The sequence below is a fragment of the Peromyscus leucopus genome, chromosome 4 (genome assembly GCF_004664715.2).
Source record: "Peromyscus leucopus breed LL Stock chromosome 4, UCI_PerLeu_2.1, whole genome shotgun sequence".
Classification (NCBI taxonomy): domain Eukaryota; kingdom Metazoa; phylum Chordata; class Mammalia; order Rodentia; family Cricetidae; genus Peromyscus; species Peromyscus leucopus.
Window position 1 is genome coordinate 132,995,631 of NC_051066.1, and position 5,796 is coordinate 133,001,426.

Genomic DNA, 5,796 nt, shown 5'->3' on the forward strand with positions numbered 1-5,796 from the left:
ATCCCCTCTAGATGGGACAGTCATCCAGGGCAGTGGCTTACACATTAGCTTCCTTTCCTCTCCTGACTTCCTCTTTCCCCCAGGGTAGTTAACCAAACCCTCAGCTCAGGGCCAGCATTTGGGAGACCCAAGATGAGACCCTCCCTCAAACTCGGGGCTTGACTGCTCTAACCAGTGTTATCTTTTCATTATGTGTGTGGGGGAGGGGCACACACAGAGTGGCACTCGTGTGGAAGTCAGAGGCCATGTGGGGCCAGTGAACAGAGTAAAGGCAGACAGCGGGGACCCAGCGTCACCTCAGCTCCCGTCAGGAGCCAGACCCAAACCTGAGTATTGAACCAGGGAGGTGCTGATTTGTCTTAGAAGTCACTGGGTAAGCACCTACTGTATACTGAAGATTTAAAAACCTAAGTAAGAATAGGTGTACTTGGTCTGGGGAGGTCAGAGCTTACTGAGGAGAGATTTGTCACCCTGTAGGTGGAGGATTGAGGTGTGTTCAGGAAAACCTGACAGAATGGAGCCATTCATTTCTTTAAGACACATTAGTAAGCCCTTGCTGTATACAAAGCACTGTGTGGATGGAAGAGGAAAGAGGTAACATTTATTAAGCTCTGAGTGTGTGCCAGGCTGAGTAGAAGCCTCCCATATTTTACCTCAGGCTTTCTCATAAGAAGCCCAGAGGGTGGAGGAGATCCACATGGAGGAGATCCAGGAGGGTGATGTAACTTACAAGATCACAGAGCTGGGAGTGGCAGAGCTGGGCTTTAAGAACCTAGATCTGGCACATTCCTAACCCCCAATACTATTTTTTCCCCTCAAATCAGACCAAGGTCTGTGGCTTTTGTCTTAAACACCCACTGAGTAGTGAACCAGTTTTAAAGAGGACAAACGTGGGTAGGGAACCAGGCCAGGCTCCCAGCAAGCCTTTCCCTGGGTCCAGCTCCTGTGGGGAAGCCCTGCTCCTCAGCAGGGGGCTGGGCCTGGCCTGTGACCTGCCTGTAGGAATACAGGACAGCCAGAGCTGCCCTCATATGGCCCTGAAGGTTCAGAGAGGGGGGCTGGATCGGAACCCTGCTGTCTTGGTTCACGGGTCTCATTCATATATGGACTGATTCAAGGCTTCATAAAGCCCCGGGCTCAGACACTAGCCAAAGGTCTCCAAAGTGGGGCCTGACTGATGACAGCAGGCTGTTCCTGTTCCTCTCAAAAATGGGGGATGGGCTGGGGCTTTGCTGGAAGGATTCTTGCCTAGTGTACCCAAAATCCTGGGCTCCGTCCCCAGAACTGCATAAAACCAGATGTGGTAATACACACCTGAAACCCCAGCACTCAGGAGGTGGAGGCAGGAGGATCAGAAGTTCAAGGCCATCCTTGGTTATAATGACAAGTTAGACACCAGCCTGGGCAGTGTGAACCCCTGTGTCAAAAAGACACAGCCACCATGATGCTTAGTGCTGTAAACAAATCATCCAGTGTGCTCGCTGCTGACTCAGTGGTCATACAGCCGGGCAGGGCACAGTGGAGACCTGTGCTCTGTCATGGTCTCTGACCTGGGCAGACTCAGTAGCCAGAGTGCCTTGATGCTGGAGTCAATGGCGTATCTTTACCCAATGTCTGCCAGCTGGGACCTCAGCCTGGCTGCCAGTCCTGACAACTGCACAGCCCTGAGGCTGCCTCTTTCAGAAGAGGGCTAGTTTGAGCTTCACGGCATGATGGGTGGGCGACAAGAGCAAGGAACCCAGGAGCACCACGTGGCAGCTGTACGGCCTTTGTGACCTGATCTTGGAAATCACATGGCCATGTGACTTCGGCCACAGTCACAGCTCACACACATGACACAGATCCCCTCTCAGTGGGACGCCATGTAGAATTAGAGGTACCGCTGTGGACTTCTTTGGTCTCATTATTTTCTACAAATATCAATGACCACTGGAGTCAGTGGGTGGCAGTTGGCATAAAACGTGGACCATGTGGGTGAGCAGGTACCTCGAGGGAGAGAGCAGCGCTGAGTGGGGCGGCAGTCTGCTTCGAGGCAGCATGGCTTGTAGGTAACTTCCAAGATGCAGGCTCTCGGACTGCAGTAGCGAGGCATGGCGGTGTGGCAGGGGCAGAGGCTTCATCGGATTGTCTGCTCTGGCGTTCCTCCACATCCGCCCCCCTGACCGCCCACCCACTCACCACCCCTTCAGCCTTTCACTCACCCGGCCCCACCTGCATTTCTCAGTTACTTCTGTTGTGACTTAGTTTCCTCGGCTGTAAGCTCTTGTTAACAAACCTCACAGGATTACGTGAGGCGTCAATTAGCCAGGAGACAGAAAGTGTGCGGAGTGGTCCCCAGGATATAGTAAGTACTCCGTGAGTATTAGTACTCAGGAGTGTTACTACTATGTGTTCGGTACTCAGTGAATGTCACTTCTTATTATAATTACTACTATTGTTACTCATCTTCCATTGATTTGATTTATTTTTTTCGAGGGTTTCTCTGTGTGGTCCTGGCTGTCCCGGAATTCACTCTGTAGACCAGGCTAGCCTCAAATTGAGAGGTCCGCCTGTCTCTGACTCTCGAGTGCTGGGATTAAAGGTGTGTGCCACCACAGACCAACTTCATCTTCAAATTTACCAATAAATCTATCTACCCACCTGTGGTGGTCCAAAAGAAAATGTCCCACAAAGGGAATGGCACTATTAGGAGGGTCTTTGTTGGAATGGGTGTAGTCCTGTTGGAGGAAGTGTGTCACTGTGGAGGCGGGCTTTGAGGTCTCATATATGTTCAGGCCACACCCAGTGTCTCAGACCACTTCCCGTTGCTTGCAAGTCAAGATGTAACACATACGGCCATTTCTCCAGCACCATGTCTGCCTGCATGCCACCATGTCCCATCATGATGATAATGGACTGAACCTCTGAAAGTATAAGCGAGCCCCACCCCAGTTAAATGTTTTCCTTAGTAAAAACTGCAGTGGTCATGGTGTCTCTTCACAGCAACAGAAACCCTGACTAAGACACCAGCCACTCTGCCATTTACCTTTTTACTTATTCAGCAGTTCAGTTGAATCAGATGGACATTTAATTAATAGGAATTTGACCACATTCTTTGTGGAAAACAGTTTAAAAGGCATGGCTGGGGCTGGGCATGGTGGCACACACCTTCAATCCCGGCACTCGGGGGGCAGAGACAGGCAGAGCTCTGAGTTCGAGGCCAACCTGGTCTACAGAGCTAATTCCAGGACAGCCAGAGTTATATCGAGAAACCCTGTCTCAAAAACAAAAAACAGCCAGGCGGTGGTGGCACACGCCTTTAGTCCCAGCACTCGGGAGGCAGAGGCAGGCGGATCTCTGTGAGTTTGAGGCCAGCCTGGGCTACCAAGTGAGTTCCAGGAAAGGCGCAAAACTGCACAGAGAAACCCTGTCTCGAAAAACAAACAAACAAAAAAAACCAAACACAAAAACAAACAAACAAACAAACAAGGCGGAGCTGGGCTGAGTGGGTAAAGGCACGAGCCTAATGCTCCAAGTCCATCTCCAGGACCCACCAAGAGGAAGGAGAGAAACAACCCCTGTAAGCTGTCTTCTCGCTCCCACAATGCACCGCAGCACTTGTACGTCCGCATGTACACACGCGCAATAAATAAATAAACATAAAAAGATTACCAATGGTTTCTTTTAAAAAGCCAAGACCATTGGAATGCATGTCTACATAAAGTTGGGGCGGAGCATCAGCCAGGCTTCAGGATGCCAGAGACGTTTAAACTCAGCACTAGGGATGAGTACTCAGGGATGAGTACTTGCCTTAAACACACCCAGAGGCAAGGCTTGCCAGGAAGAACGTGATGGCAGAGAGATGGAAAGACATGGAGTGCTGAGGAGACATCAAGGAGAGCAGGAAGTCACCGCGGACATAGATTGGGAAAAGTGGTCCCAGGGACTCCGAAGGACCTGAGGACCAGCTGAGGAAGCAGAGATTTCGTTCCACAGATGGGGTCAGTTCCTGAAGCACATGGCTGTCACAGAAGAGGCTTCAAAATAAGAGCCATGAAGAATGAGGCACCAGTGCTTGGGGACATTTCCCACCCTGGGTTTGAGAACCCCAAAGCATTGCCTCGTAGGTTAGGAGTCAAAGCAACAAATGACCCCCCACCTGCACCGGTGGCCAGTTAGTGGCCTTAGGCTCTGCCTGGCACTAAAAAGGGCTGCTGGCTGGCCAGATCTTCAGATCTGTTTGTCTTTACGTGCTGTGGTTACTGTGGGCTACTGAGACTGTTTACAGTATGCTGTTTGTCCTTACATTTTCTTTCTTCCTTCCTTCCTTTCTTCCTTTCTTCCTTCCTTCCTTTTCCTTTCTTTCTTTCTTTCTTTCTTTCTTTCTTTCTTTCTTTCTTTCTTTCTTTCTTTCTTTCTTTCTTTCTTTCTTTTCTTTCTTCCTTTCTTTCTTTCTTTCTTTCTTTCTTTCTCTCTCTCTCTCTCTCTCTCTCTCTCTCTCTCTCTCTCTTTCTTTCTTTCTTTCTTTTTTTTTTGACAGGGTTTCTCTGTGTAGCTTTGTGCCTGTCCTGGAACTCAGTCTGTGGCCCAGGCTGGCCTCGAACTCACAGAGATCCACCTGCCTCTTCCTCTCGAGTGCTGGAATTAAAGACGTGCACTGCCCAGCTCCTTACATTTTCTAAATACCATTTTGGAGTGTGATTCCTGAATCTGAGGACTATTATTTTCTAGCACTTCTGGAAAGTTCTCTCAATACTCCCTCTGCCTGATTCTCTCATATACCTGCACACATGCACACTCATCCATATACATGAACAAATAAACACATACATAATATATAAGACTTTAGAGCACAGTCTGATGAATAGTTAGCAAAAGATTTAAATTTGGTATTATGGGAAACATACACGTAGTAAGATGAATTAATAGTTTTCCCCAAAGGATCTCACTGTACAGCCCAGGCTGATCTTGAACCCAGCACTTGCCTGCCTTCTCCTTGTGAATGCTGGTCCAGATTCTAGTGTCTAGAGACATTAAGTACACATTGTTAGACTTTTTCTGCCTGTACTCCATGCCCATTCAAAACCAATCTCTCTCGCCTCAGTCTCGGTCCCTCTCCCTCCTCTTTCTCTGTCTTCCCCTCCTCCCCGCTTCCCCCCTTCCCTCCCTTCCTCTTTTCCATTCCATGTGATGTTTTTTTCTCTCATGTTTCAGATCACGCTTTGCTGTTCACTAGAGGTTCACCTGCTGTTTAACCTTTCAGAGTATTACATCATCAATTATATTTGTTATTCTGAAGCATGGCTTGCTCTTGTGTGGTCCCCTGCTCTTTGCTCATTGTTGTATTATTTCTCTAGATAAACCAAATGTATTTATTTTCCATGCTGGATTCTCCAGGGCCAATACTGGAGTCTTGCAGAATCTGACCCTTTGTCTTGTGTTTCTCTGTCTAGCTTAAGATGACTTTTTTGGTGTGTGTATATGTGGTGCTTTGAATTTAATTTTGCTTCCCGGCTAGACTTATACCTGTGGGAACTCACTGAAAACGGTTCTGGTATTTGGGGGAGAGTTGATTTTGCTTCTCTTGGGCACCTGGGGATATCATGAGCTTCATTTTCATATTTTCCACACTTACAACAATTGAACTGTATCTTACAAAAAGTTAAACCCACAGGTCTTGAGCTAAGTCTTAGCTGGAGAGATAGAAACCTGGCACGTTTGCCCTGCCAAGTGAAGATCCACATTTGATCTCTACACTGATACACTGCTACCCCAGCACCAATGAAAGCAAAGAGCAGCCAACCTAGCCTATTTGGA